The 24,859-nt window shown below is 40.8% G+C and overlaps 1 protein-coding gene across 2 annotated transcripts in view; it reads right to left on the bottom strand.

Moving 5' to 3' along the window:
* AP3B1 (adaptor related protein complex 3 subunit beta 1) overlaps window positions 1–24,859 on the bottom strand; it is a 1,155,804-nt gene that overhangs the window by 867,745 nt on the left and 263,200 nt on the right. The window lies entirely within an intron of this gene.

The following is a 24,859-nucleotide window of genomic DNA, read 5'->3' as shown; positions in this document are numbered from 1 at the left end:
GCTGCTGTTCAGCAGTCTTATAAGCCAAACAAATCAAAAGTCTCAACCAAAGTGACAGAGTAGTAGAAGAGGCCTTCTGACCCTTAAGTTTTCCAGAGAAAACAGGGCAGAAGATTGCTGAAAATCTTTAGTAGCTTGCAAAAGACATTCCTTATGAGGAGGATTAGGACAAAAAGAAGGAACAACAATTTCCTGATTAATGTTTTGATCCGACACCACCTTAGGGAGAAAACCCAATTTCGTATGAAGGACTGCCTTATCAACATGAAAAATAAGATACAGAGAATCACACTGAAGAGCTGAAAGCTCAGACACTCTGTGAGCAGAAGAAATAGCAACAGGTTTAAACACAGGCCTGATTCTAACCAGGGCCTGAACAAAGGCTTGAAATCTGGTAAGTCAGTCAGACGGATAGATAGGGTAGAAATCTGACCCTTTAGAGTACTGACCGATAAACCCTTCTCCAGGCCATCCAGAAGAAAAGACAAAATCTGGGGAATCCTCACCCGGCTCACACCAATAAAGAAATTTACGCCATACCTTATGGTAAATCTTGCTAGTAACAGGTTTGCGAGCCTGGAGCAAAGTTTCAATGACCGCTTCAGAAAAACCATGTCTAGACAGAACTAGGCGTTCAATCTCCAAACAGTCAGCTTCAGAGAGTCTAGGTTTGGATAGAGGAAAGGACCCGGAATTAGAAGGTCCTTCCCTCTGAGGTAACCTCCAAGGAGACAGAGATGACATCCTTACCAGATCCGTGAACCAGATCCTGCGAGGCCATGCAGGAGCTATTAGGATCACTGATGCGCTCTCCTGTTTGATACGAGCAATGACTCGTGGAAGGAGAGCAAATGGAGATATGCCAGAGAGAACATCCAAAGAACCGCTAGAGCATCTATCAGAACGGCCTGAGGATCTCTTGACCTTGAACTGTACTTTGGAACCTTGGTGTTTTGGTGGGATACCATCAGATCCAACTCTGGAACCTCCCACCTGAGAGTTATAGGAGAGAACACTTCCGGATGGAGAGCCCACTCCCGGGGATGAAAGGTCTCTCTGCTCAGAAAATCTGCCTCCCAGTTGTCCACTCCTGGAATGTGGAAGGCAGAAATAAGACAATTGTGAGCTTCCACCCACTGCAGAATGCGAGTCACCTCCTTCATGACTAAGGAACTCTGAGTCCCTCCCTGGTAGTTGATGTAAGCCACAGAGGTGATGTTGTCCGACTGGAATCTTATAAACCAGACTATTGACAGTTAAGGCCACGATGGTAGGGCATTGAAGATAGCTCTCAACTCCAAGATGTTTATGAGAAGAGAGGACTCTTCCTGAGACAACAGGCCCTGAGACTTCAGAGAACCCCAAACAGCTCCCCAGTCTGACAGGCTGGCATGCATAGTCACAATCTCCCAGGAAGGTCTCAGAAAGCAAGTGCCCTGAGACAGGTGTTCCTGTGAGATCCACCCCGAGAGAGAGTCTCTTGTTAGAGGGTCCAGATTAATCCTCTGTGATAAATCCGAATGGTCTACGTTCCATTAACTGAGCATACAAAGCTGCAGCAATCGCAGATGGAACCGAGCAAAAGAGATGATGTCCATGGAGGCTACCATCAGACCAATCACCTCAATGCATTGAGGCACTGATGGACAAAAGGCAGACTGGAGAGAAAGGCAGGAAGCAAGTTTGGATTTTCTGACCTCCGTCAGAAAAATCTTCATGTACAGGGAATCTTTTATTGTCCATAGGAAACACACTTTGGTAGATGGAACTAGATAATTCTTTTCCAAATTCACCTTCTACCCGTGGCAACGTAGAAAAGATAACAGCATCTCTGTATGAGATTGGGCAAGTTAAAAAGATGATACCTGAACCAAGATTTCATCTAGATAAGGCGCCACAGCAATTCCATGGGATCTGATCACTGCCGATAGCACCCCCAGAACCTTTGTGAATATTCTGTGAGCCGTGGCCAGACCAAAACGGAAGAGCAACAAACTTGAAATGCTTGTCCAGAAAGGCAAACCTCAGAAACTGGTGGTGTTCCCTGTGAATGGGAACATGAAGGTATGCATCCTTCAGGTCTATGGTCATCATAAACTGACCTTCCAGTACCAAATGAAGAATGGAACGAATAGTTTCCATCTTGAAGGACGGAACCCTGAGAAATTTGTTGAGACACTTGAGGTCTAGAAAGGGGTGGAAAGTTCCCTCCTTTTTGGGAAATAGATTTGAATAGAATCCTAGACCTTGTTCCTTTAGAGGGACTGGAACTTTAACTCCCAGGAAGAATAGGTCCTTTACCTGGTTTGAGGACAGGAGAAATCTGCCCCTTGGAGGGCAAGACTTGAATTGAGTCTGATAGGTTAATTTGGGGGCGTAATTGAATTCCGCTCTCTGATTGGTCCAATTTCGGCAGTACACAACTTATAAGTCCCAAGCCTTCAGCAATCAGTTTGTCTGTTTACTATCACTTGATACACATTGAAAAAGTGAAGAACAATATGTACAAGACCATTATGAACGACATACACCCATATTTTGACGACAGAAAGGCTGAAGAAATGTAAATAAAAAGTCCAATTTCTTGATATAACATGATAAAACTTGCAAAGGCACAGAGAACAGAGACCTGATCACAGCTGAAGTCTTTCCTGCCACACATGGCACTTCATCAGAGTTAACAAACAGGTGTGTAAGGACTCCTTAAGACACTCACTAAAGGTGTAACCCCTCCCACATCAGATGCATAGTAAATAGCAAATATGTGATGTATCGAGTCCACGGATTCATCCATACTTGTGGGATATTCTCCTTCCTTACTGAAAGTGGCAAAGAGAGGACCCACAGCAGAGCCGTCTATAAAGCTCCTCCCTTAGCTCCACCCCCCAGTCATTCGACCGAAGGCTAGGAAGAAAAAGGAGAAACTATAGGGTGCAGTGGTGACTGAAGTTTTTAAAATAAAAATACACTGCCTGTCTTAAATAAACAGGGCGAGCCGTGGACTCGATACATCACAAGAGAAATAAATTTATCAGGTAAGCATAAATTATGTTTTCTCTTGTAAGATGTATCGAGTCCACGGATTCATCCATACTTGTGGGATACTAATACCAAAGCTTTAGGACACGGATGAAGAGAGGGACAAGACAGGTACCTTAAACGGAAGGCACCACTGCTTGTAGAACCTCTCTCTCTCAAAAATAGCCTCCGAAGAAGCAAAAGTATCGAATTTGTAAAATTTGCCTGTCCAGATAGGCGAATCTGAGGAATTGATGATGATCTCTGTGAAAAGGGATGTGTAGATACGCATCCTTTAAGTCCACGGTAGTCATATATTGACCCTCCTGGATCAACTGAAGAATAGTCCGAATAGTCTCCATCTTGAATGATGGTACTCTGACGAATTTGTTTTGAATTTTGAGTTCCAAGATTGGTCTGAAAGTTCCCTCTTTTTTGGGAATCACAAACAGGTTTGAGTAAAACCCTAGCCCTTGTTCCGCTTTTGGAACTGGGTGGATTACTCCCATGGTATTGAAGGTCTTCTACAAAGCGTAAGAATGACACTCTCTTTGTCTGGTTTGCAGACAATTGAGAAATGTGAAATCTCTCCCTTGGGGGAGAGTCTTTGAAGTCCAGAAGATATCCCTGGGACACAATTTCTAAGGCCCAGGAATCGTGAACATCTCTTGCCTGAGCAAACAGAGTGAGTCTGCCACCTACTAGATCCGGTCCCGGATCGGGGGCTACCCCTTCATGCTGTCTTAGAGGCAGCTGCATTCTTCTTGGCCTGTTTACCCTTGTTCCAAGCCTGGTTAGGTCTCCAGACTGACTTGGATTGAGCAAAATTCATCTCTTGCTTAGCAGCAGGGGAAGCTGAAGCGGGACCACCCTTGAAGTTCCGAAAGGAACGAAAATTATTTTGTTTGGTCCTCATTTTATTTGTTCTATCCTGAGGGAGGGCATGGCCTTTCCCTCCAGTGATGTCTGAAATAATCTCTTTCAGTTCAGGCCCGAATAGGGTCTTTCCTTTGAAAGGGATGTTCAAAAGTTTAGATTTTGACGACACATCAGCAGACCAGGACTTAAGCCATAACGCCCTGCGTGCTAAAATGGCAAAACCTGAATTCTTTGCCGCTAATTTAGCTAGTTGGAAAGCAGCATCTGTAATGAAAGAATTAGCCAACTTAAGGGCCTTAATTCTGTCCATAATATCCTCTAATGGAGTCTCCATCTGAAGAGCCTCTTCAAGAACCAGAAAGCAGCTGCAGTAATTACAGGAACAATGCACGCAATAGGTTGGAGAAGAAAACCCTGATGAACAAAAATTTTCTTCAGGAGACCCTCTAATTTTTTATCCATAGGATCTTTGAAAGCACAACTGTCTTCGATAGGTATAGTTGTACGCTTAGCCAGAGTAGAAATAGCTCCCTCCACCTTAGGAACTGTCTGCCACGAGTCCCACATGGTGTCAGATATGGGAAACATTTTCTTAAAAACAGGAGGGGGAGCGAACGGAATACCTGGTCTATCCCACTCCTTAGTAACAATATTCACAATCTTCTTAGGGACTGGAAAAACATCAGTGTAAACAGGAACCTCTAAGTATTTGTCCATTTTACACAATTTCTCTGGGACCACTATGGGGTCACAATCATCTAGAGTCGCTAATACCTCCCTGAGCAATAAGCAGAGGTGTTCAAGCTTAAATTTAAAGGCCGTCATATCAGAATCTGTCTGAGGGAGCGTCTTTCCTGAATCAGAAATTTCTCCCTCAGATAACAAATCCCTTACCCCTACATCAGAACATTGTGAGGGTATATCAGATACGGCTACTAAAGCATCAGACGGCTCAGCATTTGTTCTTAACCCAGAGCTGTCACGTTTTCCTTGTAAACCAGGCAGTTTGGATAAAACCTCTGAGGGTTGTATTCATAACTGTGGCCATGTCTTGTAAAGTAAATTAATTTGACGCACTAGAGGTACTAGGCGTCACTTGTGCGGGCGTTACTGGTTGTGACACTTGGGGAGAGCTAGATGTTAAACCCTCATTTCCTTCTGTCTGAGAATCATCTATTGCAATATTTTTAAGTGCTAAAATATGCTCTTTATAATTTATAGACATATCAGTGCAAGTGGGACACATTCTAAGAGGGGGTTCCACAATGGCTTCTAAACACATTGAACAAGGATTTTCCTTGGTGTCAGACATGTTAAACAGGCTAGTAATGTAACAAGCGAGCTTGGAAAACACTTTAATCAAAGCAAATAACAGTTAGAAAAAAACAGTACTGTGCCTTTAAGAGAAAAAAAGCTGCACAAACTCTGCAAAACAGTGTAAAAAAGCAGTAAACAACGAAAATTTTACAGTAGCATCATTAAGCCTTAGTAACTTTGCACAGCTATGCAAATAAACAATTAACCCCTTAAAGTAAAAACCAGATTGACAAAACGTCAAAAACCGGTAAAAAAACGTTCAGCACCTTGCCACAGCTCTGCTGTGGCGCCTACCTGCCCTTTAGGAACGATTTGTGGGGAAAAAACTTCTTTACAGCCCTCAAACACAGTAGGAACCTCTGGAGAAGCAGCAGGATTGTCTCTGAGGAAAAGAAACTGCGCAACTGAGGCGTGAAAATAGGCCCCTCCCACCTCACTCGATGTTATGGGGCCTAAAAGAAACACAACAGAGTGTTTCTTAAACTAGCCATGTGGGTTAATAACCCTTAAACAAGCCACAATGACCCCTTAAAGTCCCTCAAAAAACGTTATATTTGCATTTTTTATAAAAAAACATAATTTATGCTTACCTGATAAATTCCTTTCTTCTGTTGTGTGATCAGTCCACGGGTCATCATTACTTCTGGGATATAACTCCTCCCCAACAGGAAATGCAAGAGGATTCACCCAGCAGAGCTGCATATAGCTCCTCCCCTCTACGTCAGTCCCAGTCATTCGACCAAGAAACAACGAGAAAGGAGTAACCAAGGGTGAAGTGGTGACTGGAGTATAATTTAAAAGATATATACCTGCCTTAAAACAGGGCGGGCCGTGGACTGATCACACAACAGAAGAAAGGAATTTATCAGGTAAGCATAAATTATGTTTTCTTCTGTTATGTGTGATCAGTCCACGGGTCATCATTACTTCTGGGATACCAATACCAAAGCAAAAGTACACGGATGACGGGAGGGATAGGCAGGCTCATTATACAGAAGGAACCACTGCCTGAAGAACCTTTCTCCCAAAAATAGCCTCCGAAGAAGCAAAAGTGTCAAATTTGTAAAATTTGGAAAAAGTATGAAGCGAAGACCAAGTTGCAGCCTTGCAAATCTGTTCAACAGAGGCCTCATTCTTAAAGGCCCAAGTGGAAGCCACAGCTCTAGTGGAGTGAGCTGTAATTCTTTCAGGAGGCTGCTGTCCAGCAGTCTCATAGGCTAAACGTATTATGCTACGAAGCCAAAAAGAGAGAGAGGTAGCAGAAGCTTTTTGACCTCTCCTCTGTCCAGAGTAAACGACAAACAAGGAAGAAGTTTGGCGAAAATCTTTAGTTGCCTGCAAGTAGAACTTGAGGGCACGAACTACATCCAGATTGTGTAAAAGACGTTCCTTCTTTGAAGAAGGATTTGGACACAAGGATGGGACAACAATCTCTTGATTGATGTTCCTGTTAGTGACTACCTTAGGTAAGAACCCAGGTTTAGTACGCAGAACTACCTTGTCTGAGTGAAAAATCAGATAAGGGGAATCACAATGTAAGGCTGATAACTCAGAGACTCTTCGAGCCGAGGAAATAGCCATTAAAAACAGAACTTTCCAAGATAACATTTTTATATCAATGGAATGAAGGGGTTCAAACGGAACACCCTGTAAAACGTTAAGAACTAAGTTTAAACTCCATGGTGGAGCAACAGCTTTAAACACAGGCTTGATCCTAGCTAAAGCCTGACAAAAGGACTGGACGTCTGGATTTTCTGACAGACGTCTGTGTAACAAGATGGACAGAGCTGAAATCTGTCCCTTTAATGAACTAGCTGATAAACCCTTTTCTAAACCTTCTTGTAGAAAAGACAATATCCTAGCGATCCTAACCTTACTCCAGGAGTAACCTTTGGATTCGCACCAGTATAGGTATTTCCGCCATATTTTATGGTAAATCCTTCTGGTAACAGGCTTCCTAGCCTGAATCAGGGTATCAATAACCGACTCAGAAAAACCACGTTTTGATAAAATCAAGCGTTCAATTTCCAAGCAGTCAGCTTCAGAGAAGTTAGATTTTGATGTTTGAATGGACCCTGTATCAGAAGGTCCTGTCTCAGAGGTAGAGACCAAGGCGGACAGGATGACATGTCCACTAGATCTGCATACCAAGTCCTGCGTGGCCAAGCAGGTGCTATTAGAATTACTGATGCTCTCTCCTGTTTGATTTTGGCAATCAATCGAGGAAGCAGCGGGAAGGGTGGAAACACATAAGCCATCCTGAAGTTCCAAGGTGCTGTCAAAGCATCTATCAGAACTGCTCCCGGATCCCTGGATCTGGACCCGTAGCGAGGAAGTTTGGCGTTCTGGCGAGACGCCATGAGATCTATCTCTAGTTTGCCCCAACGTCGAAGTATTTGGGCAAAGACCTCCGGATGAAGTTCCCACTCCCCCGGATGAAGAGTCTGGCGACTCAAGAAATCCGCCTCCCAGTTCTCCACTCCCGGGATGTGGATTGCTGACAGGTGGCAAGAGTGAGACTCTGCCCAGCGAATTATCTTTGATACTTCCATCATTGCTAGGGAGCTTCTTGTCCCTCCCTGATGGTTGATGTAAGCTACAGTCGTGATGTTGTCCGACTGAAACCTGATGAACCCCCGAGTTATTAACTGGGGCCAAGCCAGAAGGGCATTGAGAACTGCTCTCAATTCCAGAATGTTTATTGGAAGGAGACTCTCCTCCTGATTCCATAGTCCCTGAGCCTTCAGAGAATTCCAGACAGCGCCCCAACCTAGTAGGCTGGCGTCTGTTGTTACAATTGTCCAGTCTGGCCTGCTGAATGGCATTCCCCTGGACAGGTGTGGCCGATGAAGCCACCATAGAAGAGAATTTCTGGTCTCTTGATTCAGATTCAGAGTAGGGGACAAATCTGAGTAATCCCCATTCCACTGACTTAGCATGCATAGTTGCAGCGGTCTGAGGTGTAGGCGTGCAAAAGGTACTATGTCCATTGCCGCTACCATTAAGCCGATCACCTCCATGCATTGAGCTACTGACGGGTGTTGAATGGAATGAAGGACGCGGCATGCATTTTGAAGTTTTGTTAACCTGTCTTCTGTCAGGTAAATCTTCATTTCTACAGAATCTATAAGAGTCCCCAAGAATGGAACTCTTGTGAGAGGAAAGAGAGAACTCTTCTTTTCGTTCACTTTCCATCCATGCGACCTTAGAAATGCCAGAACTAACTCTGTATGAGACTTGGCAGTTTGAAAGCTTGAAGCTTGTATTAGAATGTCGTCTAGGTACGGAGCTACCGAAATCCCTCGCGGTCTTAGTACCGCTAGAAGGGCACCCAGAACCTTTGTGAAGATTCTTGGAGCCGTAGCCAATCCGAATGGAAGAGCTACAAACTGGTAGTGCCTGTCTAAGAAGGCAAACCTTAGATACCGGTGATGATCTTTGTGGATCGGTATGTGAAGGTAAGCATCCTTTAAATCCACTGTGGTCATGAACTGACCCTCTTGGATCATGGGTAAAATAGTCCGAATAGATTCCATTTTGAACGATGGAACTCTTAGGAATTTGTTTAGAGTCTTTAAATCTAAGATTGGCCTGAAAGTTCCCTCTTTTTTGGGAACCACAAACAGGTTTGAGTAGAACCCTTGTCCTTGTTCCGACCACGGAACCGGATGGATCACTCCCATTGTTAACAGATCTTGTACGCAGCGTAGAAACGCTTCTTTCTTTATCTGGTTTGTTGACAACCTTGACAGATGAAATCTCCCTCTTGGGGGAGATAATTTGAAGTCTAGAAGGTATCCCTGAGATATGATCTCTAGTGCCCAGGGATCCTGAACATCTCTTGCCCAGGCCTGGGCGAAGAGAGAGAGTCTGCCCCCTACTAGATCCGGTCCCGGATCGGGGGCTCTCGGTTCATGCTGTCTTTGGGGCAGCAGCAGGTTTCCTGGCCTGCTTGCTTTTGTTCCAGGACTGGTTAGGCTTCCAGCCTTGCCTGTAACGAGCAACAGCTCCTTCCTGTTTTGGTGCAGTGGAGGTTGATGCTGCTCCTGTTTTGAAATTCCGAAAGGGACGAAAATTAGACTGTCTAGCCTTAGCTTTGGCCTTGTCTTGAGGTAGGGCGTGGCCCTTACCTCCCGTAATGTCAGCGATAATTTCTTTCAAACCGGGCCCGAATAAGGACTGCCCCTTGAAAGGTATATTAAGTAATTTGGACTTAGAAGTAACATCAGCTGACCAGGATTTTAGCCACAGTGCCCTGCGTGCCTGTATGGCGAATCCTGAGTTCTTAGCCGTAAGTTTGGTTAAATGTACTACGGCCTCCGAAATGAAAGAATTAGCTAGTTTAAGGACTCTAAGCCTGTCCGTAATGTCGTCTAGCGTAGAGGAACTAAGGTTCTCTTCCAGCGACTCAATCCAAAATGCTGCCGCAGCCGTAATCGGCGCGATACATGCAAGGGGTTGTAATATAAAACCTTGTTGAACAAACATTTTCTTAAGGTAACCCTCTAATTTTTTATCCATTGGATCTGAGAAAGCACAGCTATCCTCCACCGGGATAGTGGTACGCTTAGCTAAAGTAGAAACTGCTCCCTCCACCTTGGGGACCGTTTGCCATAAGTCCCGAGTGGTGGCGTCTATTGGAAACATCTTTCTAAATATTGGAGGGGGTGAGAACGGCACACCGGGTCTATCCCACTCCTTAGTAACAATTTCAGTTAGTCTCTTAGGTATAGGAAAAACGTCAGTACTCGCCGGTACCGCAAAGTATTTATCCAACCTACACAGTTTCTCTGGTATTGCAACAGTGTTACAATCGTTGAGAGCTGCTAAGACCTCCCCTAGTAGTACACGGAGGTTCTCCATTTAAATTTAAAATTTGAAATATCTGAGTCCAATCTGTTTGGATCAGAACCGTCACCCACAGAATGAAGCTCTCCGTCCTCATGCTCTGCGAGCTGTGACGCAGTATCAGACATGGCCCTAGCATTGTCAGCGCACTCTGTTCTCACCCCAGAGTGATCACGCTTGCCTCTTAGTTCAGGTAATTTAGACAAAACTTCAGTCATAACAGTAGCCATATCTTGTAATGTTATCTGTAATGGCCGCCCAGATGTACTAGGCGCCAAAATATCACGCACCTCCCGGGCGGGAGATGCAGGTACTGTCGCGTGAGGCGAGTTAGTCGGCATAACTCTCCCCTCGCTGTTTGGTGAAATTTGTTCACATTGTACAGATTGACTTTTATTTAAAGTAGCATCAATACAGTTAGTACATAAATTTCTATTGGGCTCCACCTTGGCATTGGAACAAATGACACAGATATCTTCCTCTGAGTCAGACATGTTTAACACACTAGCAAAAAACTTACAACTTGGTTATAATCTTTTTTAGCAAAAAACGTACTGTGCCTCAAAGAGGTACTAACGATTAAATGACAGTTGAAATAATGAACTGAAAAACAGTTATTGCATCAAATTTTAAAACAACACAACTTTTAGCAAAGGTTTGTTCCCATTAGTAAAAAAACAACACTAATTAAATTTGTACATAAGAAAACAAAACAACGTTTTTTATACACAGTCACTATAAGAATTCTCACAGCTCTGCTGAGAGAATTTACCTCCCTTCAAAGAAGTTTGAAGACCCCTGAGATCTGTCAGAAATGAACCGGATCATGCAGGACATATAAAAGTAGCTGACTGGAATTTTTTGATGCGTAGCAAAGAGCGCCAAAAAACGGCCCCTCCCTCTCCCACACAGCAGTGAAGAGAAACGAAACTGTCACAATTAAAGCAAAAAACTGCCAAGTGGAAAATAATGCCCAAACATTTATTCACACAGTACCTCAGCAATGTAAACGATTCTACATTCCAGCAAAAACGTTTAACATGAGAATAGTTATTAAAAGGATTAGTGACCTTAACACAGTAGTTCCGGTGAAATACCATCCCCAGAATACTGAAGTGTATACATACATGTCATCTTAACGGTATGGCAGGCTTTTCTCATCAATTCCATTCAGAAAATAAAAACTGCCACATACCTCAATGCAGATTCATCTGCCCGCTGTCCCCTGATCTGAAGCCTTTACCTCCCTCAGATGGTCGAGAACAGCAATATGATCTTAACGACTCCGGTTAAAATCATAGTAAAAAATCTCTGTCAGATTCTTCCTCAAACTCTGCCAGAGAAGTAATAACACGCTCCGGTGCTATTTTAAAATAACAAACTTTTGATTGAAGTCATAAAAACTAAGTATAATCACCATAGTCCTCTCACACATCCTATCTAGTCGTTGGGTGCAAGAGAATGACTGGGACTGACGTAGAGGGGAGGAGCTATATGCAGCTCTGCTGGGTGAATCCTCTTGCATTTCCTGTTGGGGAGGAGTTATATCCCAGAAGTAATGATGACCCGTGGACTGATCACACATAACAGAAGAAAACAAAAACGTTTTTTCCTATTAGTGTCACCAGTAACTAATGAGCCGTTTATGCAAGCTGGGATTCCTACTAAGTGTCTGAATACAGCTTACCCTTCCCTCATGGGGATATTACCAGCCTTTTCTAGAATTAACACAGTCTGTCTAGAAAAAAATAGACTGAACATACCTCAATGCAGTTTAGCCTGCAAACCGTTCCCCCAACTGAAGTTTTCCTGTACTCTTCAGCCCTTGTGAGCACAGCAGTGGAACTTAGTTACAAAGTGCTAAGATCATCATCCTCCTTGCAGAAATCTTCATCCCTTTTCTGCCAGAGAGTAAATAGTACACACCGGTACCATTTAAAATAACAAACTTTTGCTTGAGAAAATAAAAACTAACATTTTTGTCACCACACTCACTTTACCCTTCCTAGTACTTATAGTAAATTGAATGACTGGGGGGAGTAGCTAAGGGCGGAACTATATAGACAGATCTGCTGTGGGTGCTCTCTTTGCCACTTCCTGTAAGGAAGGAGAATATCCCACAAGTATGGATGAATCCGTGGACTCGATACATCTTACAAGAGAAATCAATGTTACCATGGCTTAGTTGATTTTATAAATAAACATTCAGAAGAGCTAATCAAATAATCAATTGCGGTCACAAAAAAATATATCCAAAGCATATTTCATGCAGTCTTCATATATATATATATGTTATGTTTTGAATTGCAAATTTCAACTACCGCTTCACAGTGACTTAATCCAGCATTTATAAATACAGCTATTTGGAGTATCCGGTGGTTTGTGAACTGTTTATTATATACTTGATCTCCAGGTGACTATTGTGGGGTCATATCCACGGTTCCCAACAACCTTTTCTCTTTTACTACTCACAATATAAACAGGTATTACTATTTGGAATAGTAATGGAAAGAGTAGTGGAAACTAACAGGTGTGTGATAAATGCAATTCCAAGAAGGGTGTTACTGCTAAGAACAACCTGGGATTAAAACTGGAGAAAAAAGGAAAAGCGCTAGAAAAAGCTATCACACTCACAAGGACAAATAGTTTTATCTATAAAATATGTCAATTACAATATAACACATTAAAATAAAATTCTCAAATGAGACCACCGATGGATTTCTAAAATAACATTTTCCCATATGTTATTGAAATATTGATTCGCCAAAAAAATAATATAAAAACAGGTTTATATAATTATATGTTTAAAATAAGGTGCAAAGTCTGTGCATAGAGTCCCAAATTGTAGGATATATATACGATGTGGAAAAGACTATTTCTCAAAAAAAAAAAAAAAAGATCTCGAGTCTCTTTACCTAAAGGGTTGGAGAGGTTTTTCTGAAACTGTTACAAGAAATATCAGAATATTGGTAAAGTTTTTCTTTCCTGGTGTGAAAAAAAATTCACCTACTATTGCTTCAATATTCTTCAATTTTATCTAGAGTGCTTATTGAATGGTTTATCTGTTTTGCCCTTTAAAATGTCAGATCTCAGCGCTTTCTGTGTTATTCCACAAGAAGAGTGCCAAACTTTCTTCATTCAGAGATTTGTTTAAAGGGACACTGTACTCAAAAATTTTCTTTCGTGATTCAGATAGAGCATGCAATGTTAAGCAACTTTCTAATTTACTCCTATTATCAAATTTTCTTCATTCTCTTGGTATGCTTATTTGAAAAGCAAGAATGTAAGTTTAGATGCCGGCCCATTTTTGGTGAACAACCTGGGTTGTCCTTGCTGATTGGTCAGCACCAATAAACAAGTGCTGTCCATGGTACTGAAGCAAACATTTGCTGGCTCCTTAACTGAGATGCCTTCTTTTTCAAATAAAGATAGCAAGAGAACGAATTAAAATTGATAATAGAAGTAAATTAGAAAGTTGCTTAAAATTGCATGCTCTATCTGAATCATGAAAGAAAAAATTTGGGTTCAGTGTCCCTTAAAGCTTTATCCTTGACCAATTTCTCTTTCTTGGAAACTTAATTTGGTTCTAAAAGTTTTGCAGCTCTCTCAATTTGGGTCTATGTATAGTTTGGTCATTTAACTTCAGTCTAGAACACTGGTCACATATTGAGGATATCTGAGCTAGAGAAAAGATTAAATAATCAGCTGATCAGTAAACATGGTCATTTTACCATCTCATCCAAGGTAATCTCAAAAACCTGGCCTGTTGGGAAGGCATGAGGACAGGTTAGAAAACCAGTGGTCTAGAAGGTATTTTTTTTCTTTTAGCAGGATCTTCTGACAGAAAAGTTTCTGAATTAGCAGTTTACATCACTTTTAAAAAAATATGTTTTTTTAAAGTTGTTGTTGCTATAAATTTTGCATGGTCGGCTTAGCTCTCTCAAAAGTCACTGAGCTATGCACAGTGTATTTTTATTTACCTGAGCTTCAAAGTCGCCCATAAATATTTTTAAACTCTGTGCAATCTTGAGAATTTTTTTTTATTTTAATATATAAACACAAAGAAAGACAGAGGTAAAAATAATAATCAAAGTCCTAAGCAGAAGGACCAAGATAATAAAAAGTAATAAATATGAGCAATTTCACCTTAAAACCCTCTTAACGAATTTCAATGATTAAAAATAATGTATGCATAAATAATGGCTGTATGAAAAATTAATTTAATGCCTTCTAAATAAAAAAAAAATTTACATAAAAAACAAAACAAAAAAAAACACAAACGGAATACTGACCATTTGAAGAATTAATACATTCAATAATGGACGTTAGCGTGGCAGGAAAACTTTAAATGATGCACTGCCAAATCCAACAATCCGCTCCACTTCATTATACAGGACATAATGGAGCTCGCTAATCAGAGCTTGGGTAACGCACCTCAAAAGTGTGTAAGGAGTAATAAAAATACGTCAGAGAGCCAGCATGCACTATAGACATGAGAGGAGGGTGCACAATAACGCTAGTGTTAAAAAAAAAACAACTAATACATTTTACTACACAAACTTTGTCTTAAACTTAATTTCAGTGCTACGCAGAGTAAAAGTATTACAGAGATAAAAAGTAGAAATAAAAATGAAATTTATGCTTACCTGACAAATTTGTTTCTTTCTTGACACGGTGAGTCCACGGATCATCATAATTACTATTGGGAATATCACTCCTGGCCTGCAGAAGGAGGCAAAGAGCACCTCAGCAAAAGCTGTTAAATACCACTCACCTTACCCACAACCCCCAGTCATTCAACCAAATAATATAAGGTGCAGAGGTGCCTGAGGTGTATGAAAAAATAAACTGTCTGAAAATACAGGGCGGGCCGTGGACTCACCGTGTCAAGAAAGAAACAAATTTATCAGGTAAGCATAAATTTAATTTTCTTTCTAATGACAAGGTGAGTCCACGGATTATCATAATTACTATTGGGAATCAATAACCAAGCTAGAGGACAGGGATGATAAGGGAGGGACAAGACAGTTAGCCTAAACAGAAGGCACCACTGCTTGAAGAACCTTTTTCCCCAAAACCACCTCAGCTGAAGCAAAAGTATAAAATTTGTAAAATTTAGAAAAAGTGCGTAAAGATGACCAAGTGGCAGCCTTGCAAATCTGATCTACAGAAGCACCATTTTTGAAAGCCCAAGTAGAAGAAACAGCCCTTGTGGAATGAGCCGTGATCTTCTCAGGAGGCTGCTGACCCACAGTCTCATATGCCAAGTGAAAAACACTCCACAACCAACAAGAAAGAGAAGTAGCCGTAGCTTTCTGACCCTTACATTTCCCAGGAAAAAAAAAACAAATAAAGACTGGTGAAAATCCTTGGTCGCCTGCAAATAATATTTCAATGCACGAACAACATCCAGATTGTGCAACAAACGTTCCTTATGAGAAGAAGGATTAGGACACAAAGAAGGAACAATTTCCTGATTAATATTCTTATCAGAAACAACCTTGGGAAGAAAACCTAATGCAGTATGAAGTACTACCTTACCAGAATGAAAAATAAGAAAAGGAGACTCATTGCAATGCAGAAAGCTCTGAAACTCTTCGAGCCGAAGATATAGCAACCAAAAACAAAACCTTCCAGGTTAACAGCGGAACCTGTTGAAGAACTCTCAGAACTAAATTAAGACTCCAAGGAGGAGTCAGAAACTTAAACATAGGCCACATTCTAACCAAGGCCTGATAAAAAGACTGAACATCTGGCACATCCGCCAGGCGTTTATGCAACAGAATAGATAAATCAGAAATTTGACCCTTCAGGGTATTAGCAGACAAATCTTTCTCCAGACCCTCCTCGAGAAAAGAAAAATCCAAGGAATCCTAACTCTACTCCAAGAGTAGCCCTTAGAATCCCACCAATACAGACATTTACGCCATATCTTGTAATAAATATTTCTAGTCACAGGCTTAAGCGCCTGAATCATAGTCTCAATAACCGACTAGGAGATTGAACGCTTGATTCTATCTAAGCGTGGTTTTTCTAAGCAGTCAGCTTCAGAGAAACGAGATTTGGATGAAGGAAAGAACCCTGAAGTAAAAGGTCCTTACTCAACGGAAGACTCCACGGTGGAGACAATGACATTTCCACCAGATCTGCAAACCAGATCCTGCAAGGCCAAGCCGGTGCAATGAGAATCACTGACACCCTCTCTTGCCTGATTCAAGCAATGACCCGAGGAAGAAGGGCAAACAGAGAAAACACGTATGCCAGACTGAACTTCCAGGGCACTTCCAGAGCATCAATTAGAATAGCCTGAGTATCCTTTGACCTCAACCCGTACTTCCTAAGCTTGGCATTGTGACGAGATGCCATAAGATCCAATTCCGGAAGTGCCACCTGAGAACCAGACTGGAAAACACCTCCGGATGAAGTTCCCACTACCCCGGATGAAAAGACTGTCTGCTCAGAAAATCTGCTTCCCAATTTTCCACCCCTGGAATGTGAATTGCAGACGGACAGCAATTGTGAACCTTTGCCCACTAATTAATCCTGGTTATTTCCTTCATCGCCAAAGAACTCAGAGTTCCCCCTTGATGATTGATGTAAGCCACGGACGTTATATTGTCCGACTAAAATCTGATAAACTGGGATGAAGCCAATTGGGGCCAGACTAGGAGAGCATTGAAGATTGCCCTCAACTCTAAAACATTTATAGGAAGAACCAATTCCTCTCGGGACTACAGACCCTTAGCCTTCAGAGAACCCCAGACAGCTCCCGAACCCAGCAGACAGGCATCCGTGGTCACAATCACCCAGGTAGGCCTGCAAAAACAGGATCCCTGGGAGAGACGGTCCTGAGACAACCACCACGGAAGAGAGTCTCTTGCAGCCTGATCTAGAACAATCTTCAGAGACCGATCCATATAATCCCCGTTCCACTGTCTCAGCATGCACAACTGCAGAGGTCTGAGATGAAACCGAGCAAACTGAATGATGTCCATATGACTGAAACCATCTGACCAATCACCTTAATACAATGAGCAACTGACGGACAAGGAAATGACTGAAGAGCCAGACAGGAATTGAACAATTTTGACTTCCTTGCCTCTGTCAAAAAGATCTTCATTTCCAGAGAATCTATAGTGGTTCCCAAGAATACCACTCTTGTAGCCGGAATAAAGGAACTTTTTCCTAAATTCACCTTCCAACTGTAGGAGCGAAGAAAAGACAACAACAACTCCGTGTGGGAGTTTGCTAGTTGAAAAGATGGCGCCTGAACTAGAATGTCGTCCAGGTAAGGAGCTACTGCAACCCCCTGTAATCAGAGAACTGTTAATAACGCACCCAGGACCTTTGAAAACATCCTGGGAGCTGTTGCAATACCAAAAGGAAGAGCCACAAACTGAAAATGCTTATCTAGGAAAGCAAATTGCAGAAACTTGTGATGATCCTTGTGGATGGGAATATGCAGATACGCATCCTTCAGATCTACTGTAGTCATGAACTGACCCTCTTGAACCAGAGGAAGAATAGACCGATAAGTTTACATCTTGAAGGATGGAACTCTGAGAAACTTGTTTACACACTTGAGATCCAGGATGGGTCTGAAAGTTCCCTCCTTTTTGGGAACAATAAACAGATTGGAATAAAACCCTAGTCCCTGCTCCTGAACTGGAACAGGAAAGATCACTCCCATGTCGGAAAGATCCTGAACACAACTTAAAAATGCCTCTTTATTTATCCGATTTACAGATAACCTTGACAGATGAAACCTGCCCCTGGGAGGAAAAGTTTTGAACTCCAGCTTGTATCCCTGGGACACAATATCTACCACCCAGGGATCTGTAACATCCCTTACCCAGGCTTGAGCGAACAAAGACAGCCTGCCCCCCACACGATCCATTCCCGGATCGGGGGCAGACCCTTCATGCTGACTTTGCGTCAGTAGCAGGCTTCTTAGATTGCTTCCCCTTGCACCAGGGCTGATTGGACTTCCAAGAGGGCTTGGACTAATCCTGCTTGGAGGAGGAAGAAGACTTACCAGAGAAGTTACGAAAGGAACGAAAATTACTCTGACAACGCTTCTGTTTATTTCTCCTATCCTGAGGAAGAGAATGACCCTTCCCTCCAGTGATATCAGAAATACGCTCAGTCAAACCATGCCCAAACAAGGTCTTCCCCTTGTAAGGAATGGATAAAAGCTTAGATTTAGAGGATACATCCGCAGACCAAGACTTTAAAGGGACAGTATACTGTAAAATAGTTTTTCCCTTAATATGTTTACAATTGCTTTTTTTACCAACTGCAGAGTAAAAAATGTATGAAAATTAGCTTTTTAAGGTTTATTTCTGTATATTAAAGCTCTGATTTTGTGTTTTGAAGCCACAGCCTAATAAAATAGGTTGAGCTTGTAGGTATAATCTGATCTCATTACTGTATCACATTGTGCACATATACCTGCTTCTTTATCTTATATCTGTCCTTAAAACAATCACTAATACTTTGAGAGAACAATGGAAAATCAACATTTTATTACCTTATCTCTGCTTTATCACACTGGGAGTGTTATTTCTTCTGCTGGCTGTGTTTACAAAGCTTATCTATAGCTGGTACGCGCGGCCACAAACTTTCAGAATAGGTGGGGATACCACATGCTAAATTAACAATTTCGAATGCCAATATAAGGTTAAAGGAGCTACTTGTAAACAATTTAATACACTCCAGCAGGTAAAGTGGATCATTGGGAACAAATTAAAGGGGAGAAATTTTTTGAGTAAACTGTCCCTTTAACCATAAAGCCCTGCACGCCAAAAAAACAGCAAAGCCGGAAATCTTTGCTCCCAACTTGATGACATGTAAAAGAAGCATCCGCAATAAAAGAATTAACCAATTTTAAAGCCTTAATTTTATCCTGAATCTCCTCCAGAGGAGATTTCTGTTGAATAGAATCAGACAATGCATCAAAATGATCTCACTCTCAAACCGCTCCCACGAAGATATCCGATATCGCAGAATCAGCTGAACAACCTCTCACAGACAATGTCAAAACAATACTGAGAGGAAGAGTGCGCAACCCTCATGCCAAACAAACCAAACTCCACCCATTGTGGGCGTTTACACAACCTCCCGAACGGCATGACAGTATCCAAGTAAAACACCGCCGGGAGGAAAACACAGAGGACTCAAAATGTTTACTGAAGCTGTCTGTCAGTAAAACGCTACTAGCGTTTTAAACACACACACTAGCCAGATACAAAGCATAATAAAAAGAGCCATCAAACAGCCTCAGCTGCAAAATACACAACAGTGCCCCACAAAACTGCCAAGAGTTAAATGAAAACTGAACACAGTCAGACAAACCCTCTAAATGCCATGTCTATCTAAGAACAGACCTCAAAAATAATCTGCCCGGCAGCAGGGCAGCTCACCAAGTTTGAAAGGGAACACTCCTTACATGGACCTGTGGAAAAACAAAAAAAGGCTGAGTAAACTTACTCAGACTCTTTAAAAGAAGGGCAGCATAAACTACATGGGAGGCGCAGAGGGGGATTATACCCCCCAAGTCCCCAAATGCTCAAAAGCCACCATTGCTCTATTGAAGAGACTAACATGGACTACGGCTTGCTCTGCTTTAAAAATAAACTCTTGATAGAAGAATCAGACACCTACTTTACCACCTCCTTGCAACTACAAGCAAAGACAATGACTGGGGGTTGTGGGTAAGGTGAGTGGTATTTAACAGCTTTTTTGTGGTGCTCTTTGCCCCCTCCTGCAGGCCAGGAGTGATATTCCCAATAGTAATTATGATGATCCGTGGACTCACCGTGTCATTAGAAAGAAATTATACATGCTCTACAACATGAAAAAAAACACTAAGAGGATTTAAGAGTTCAAAATAGAGGGGCTCCCATAAACTACTAGACTGTATGCCTGAATAAAATTGGTAATATCTGTATTTAACTGTCCCCTTGCTATGGTGTACTAGCAAATTGTACCTGCTAATAGCCTGTGGGCTATATGATTGCAAAAAATGTCAGGTACTTACTTAAACTTCACCCACTATACTGTGCTTACCCGTAGTTGCTGAAATGACTGCATCCAGTAGAAAGCCCATCAGGTGTACGTCACAGCAGAGGATCACTGTAAGGAGTATCTCGATGACCAAAAAGGTGGAGGCTAGGGGACCGGTTCCTGCGACACCTGTGGCAGGCTTGTGATCAACTCCAACACCGGGAGCAAATGTGTTACTACCCTACACTCCAATCTCCCCTCTGTCTTTCTGTAGCAGCTCTCTGAGTGGAAAAAATAGGCCCCCGAAAAAGTCTCAATGAAGAATCTTAACAGCACCTCAGTTCTTCACCTGTCTCCTGAGAGGCAAAGATTAGACTAGCAAACCAGAGAGGTGGAAAGTATTATTAAGTACTCTTGGAGTTTTGGGGATTATTTGCCTCTTCCTAGTAGCCAGGAGTTGTATCCCAAGATTAATAGCTCATGGACTCTCACCACCTTAAACAAAACAAAATTTATGCTTACCCGATTAATTCATTTCTTTCATGGTGGTAAGTCCACGAGCCATTACTCCTGGGATTCAACTTCTGGCCACTAGGAGGAGGCAAAGAATCCCAAAACTCTAAGAGCACTTAATCCTTCCCATCTATATGTTATTCTAGTCTGATGTATAGCTAAGAAAGGAGAAGTAGAAAGGGATGAAAGGACAAACTAATAAAAATAAGGTGCAAACTAGAACTGCCACCAGAAAAATATAAATAGGAAAAAAAAAAAAGAAAACGGACGGATTTTATAGACTCTCATCACCATAAAAAGAAATGAATTCATCGGGTAAGCATACATTTTGTTTTCTTTCATATATTGGTGAGAGTCCATGAGCCATTACTCCTTGGAACTAATACCCAAGCTGTGGAGTCCACGGACAATTGGGCGGGACAAAAATGTTTTAAGGCAGGCACCTAATTACTGCCACTGCTTCTTGAAGTATTTTCATAACAAATACAACAAAATGGTAGAATTTAGAGAAAGTATGTTACTGCCTTGAAAATGTATTCAATATAATCCTTATTCTTGAAAATACAAAATGAAACTAATCTTGAAAAAAGAACAATAATGGGTTTTTGAAAAGACTATTGGGCCTTGTAATTCAAGCAATATAGTCAAAAATCTAAAGAAACTGATTGTCCCTTGGTCCACGTAAATGTCAGAGGGAAAAAACAAATGAATGGATTGTCTAAAAACCTTTGTAATCTGAAAGCAGAATTCTAATGCTCTTACAATATGTAAATTAAGTAAGATACCATCAAATTAATTATTTGGATTAGGACAAGGAGGTGAGCTATAATTTCTGATTGATGATATAAAATAAAATCACTTTAGGTAAAACAATCAGAAAGTCTTCCAGCAAAAGCAATTGCTAAAAACAACAAAAAAACTTCCAACATCCATCTGGTATGTATCCCTATTTTTAATATTTGAAAATTTTATTCAAACATTGTTTCCTCTGATAAGGGTTTAATAAGGTTTTAATTTTAAACTGAAATCTTTTCTACAAAAATGGGGCAAAATGTATCTCCTCATTTAGGCCTAGGGGTTTTAATGATTTTAGATTAAAGATCCATTTACAGTCAGCTTGGAGTAATTTCTGATCTAAATGTCCACCCTTACCTTGCATACTTATTGCTTCTAGACCTCTAAAGTGCAACAATTTCTTATTGCTTTTATGGAACTCTAAGAAATGTCTGGCAATTGCACTGTATTTAATGTTGTTATTCTTAATATCTCTTATGTTCTTATATGCGCTCCCTGAGTTCTTTATAAGTTTTCCCTATGTAATACATAGGGCAATCGCAGAATAACATATCTACTATGCCTTCACTACCACATGATATGTGACCTTTAATCTTGTGCTTAGTTCCATATTTATCAGTAAAGTTATTGTCAGTTGCCATATTTTGGCATACTGAGCAATGACTGCATTTGTAGTTGCCACTCCTTCCTCTCCATCTGTCTAACCAAGTTATTTTAGGGTTGGAGTTAAAATGAATCCTCACTAAGCTGTCTTTAAGATTAAGTGTTTTCCTTGGTGTTAGGGTGGGTCCTGTTCCTCCTATTTCTGCTATTGATGGTTCTGCCTGGAGAATATGCCAATGTTTCTCTAAAATTTGCCTAGTTTCTTTCCATTTGTTATGATAGGTAGGTATAAACATTATAGTATTTGTTTTTGACATAAAGCAATTATTCTCTTGTTTTATCTTTAGATCTATTATAAGCTATTTTTAGGACATTGTTGGGATATCCTCTCTTTGAATCTCTCTTTAAGTTCCCTAGATTCCAATTTAAATTTATTCTCATCTGAGCAATTTCTTTTTTTGCAACAAATTACAACTCAGCCGGAAGAAGCCCATGTATCCAAGGGTGAAACGCGCGTAGCTGCTGCAATCGAACAGAGGGGTAACAGCTGACCGCCTCCGTTTCCATTTTGAGTCCCAGTTAAGCCAAATACTAAAAGGTCAGCCGTATAAGGATTGATGAAGAGCGGTAAGGCATGGGTAACCACTAAGTGCCTGTTTCGAATAACGGAACATTATTCTGACAATTACATGGAACTTTCTTTTGGGGAAGATACCGTATATTTGACATATGCTAACATGGTGTGAATGAACTGCATACAAGGGAAGTTCATTTGGATTTTACTAATCACGGACAGGAAATAGCCCTAAGCAATTTCTTAGGTACAAAACCCTGCCCCTGTCTAGCTATATTTGCTGTTGATTGAAGCAGTGTTTACAAATCTAACCCATTCCTCTACAATTGCCAAGCTTCAAGATTTTGGTCCGCTTTACATTATCAATGTGAACTGCTCTTGCTCCTTTAATTTGGCTGACATAAGGTCCTGGTCTGGATAAAGCCACTATATGGGAATCATTAATACCACAATTTACCCATAATTTGGATGGATATTGTGACCCGATTAATAGAGGCCTCTTAGGGTGTAATATATGGGACTTTAGTTAATATATTATTTCCAAAATATATATTTTGGACTCAATGTTGTATTGTATAGTTGCCATCTATCATATAGATTTATAACATATTTTTTTGAAGAATATAAATTAAACATTTTTTTCAGCAACCTTGTTTGCCAAATGTTCTTTCTACCTTGTCTTTTTATTTCTGTGATACTTATGTGCTGGGTTAAGAGTCACTAATTGTTATTTTTTTTTCTTTGCAAAATTATTTTTTGGACTCTCCGTGCACAGGTGGACGGTTCTAATTAGGTTTTCCTATACCGTTCACTCTAAGGCTATATAACTGACTTAGAGTAGTGCTGGTATAAATATATATATATATATATATATATAGTTGAGTTTCAGAGTTCAGCGCACATAGAATGGAGAAAAACATAATTTATGTAAGAACTTACCTGATAAATTCATTTCTTTCATATTAACAAGAGTCCATGAGCTAGTGACGTATGGGATATACATTCCTACCAGGAGGGGCAAAGTTTCCCAAACCTTAAAATGCCTATAAATACACCCCTCACCACACCCACAAATCAGTTTAACGAATAGCCAAGAAGTGGGGTGATAAGAAAAAAGTGCGAAGCATATAAAATAAGGAATTGGAATAATTGTGCTTTATACAAAAAATCATAACCACCACAAAAAAGGGTGGGCCTCATGGACTCTTGTTAATATGAAAGAAATGAATTTATCAGGTAAGTTCTTACATAAATTATGTTTTCTTTCATGTAATTAACAAGAGTCCATGAGCTAGTGACGTATGGGATAATGAATACCCAAGATGTGGATCTTTCCACACAAGAGTCACTAGAGAGGGAGGGATAAAATAAAGACAGCCAATTCCTGCTGAAAATAATCCACACCCAAAATAAAGTTTAATGAAAAACATAAGCAGAAGATTCAAACCGAAACCACTGCCTGAAGTACCTTTCTACCAAAAACTGCTTCAGAAGAAGAGAATACATCAAAATGGTAGAATTTAGTAAAAGTATGCAAAGAGGACCAAGTCGCTGCTTTGCAAATCTGATCAACTGAAGCTTCATTCCTAAACGCCCAGGAAGTAGAAACTGACCTAGTAGAATGAGCTGTAATCCTCTGAGGCGGAGTCTTACCCGAATTAACATAGGCAAGATGAATTAAAGATTTCAACCAGGATGCCAAAGAAATGGCAGAAGCTTTCTGGCCTTTTCTAGAACCAGAAAAGATGACAAATAGACTAGAAGTCTTTCGGAAAGATTTAGTAGCTTCAACATAATATTTCAAAGCTCTAACAACATCCAAAGAATGTAACGATTTCTCCTTAGAATTCTTAGGATTAGGACATAATGAAGGAACCACGATTTCTCTACTAATGTTGTTGGAATTCACAACCTTAGGTAAAAATTCAAAAGAAGTTCGCAACACCGCCTTATCCTGATGAAAAATCAGAAAAGAAGACTCACAAGAAAGAGCAGATAATTCAGAAACTCTTCTGGCAGAAGAGATGGCCAAAAGGAACAAAACTTTCCAAGAAAGCAATTTAATGTCCAATGAATGCATAGGTTCAAACGGAGGAGCTTGAAGAGCTCCCAGAACCAAATTCAAACTCCATGGAGGAGAAATTGACTTAATGACAGGTTTTATACGAACCAAAGCTTGTACAAAACAATGAATATCAGGAAGAATAGCAATCTTTCTGTGAAAAAGAACAGAAAGAGCAGAGATTTGTCCTTTCAAGGAACTCGCGGACAAACCCTTATCTAAACCATCCTGAAGAAATTGTAATA

Source organism: Bombina bombina, chromosome 2 (assembly GCF_027579735.1).
Source record: "Bombina bombina isolate aBomBom1 chromosome 2, aBomBom1.pri, whole genome shotgun sequence".
NCBI lineage: Eukaryota > Metazoa > Chordata > Amphibia > Anura > Bombinatoridae > Bombina > Bombina bombina.
Note: the sequence above shows the minus strand (reverse complement) of the source record. Positions and strands in the feature narration are given on the sequence as shown.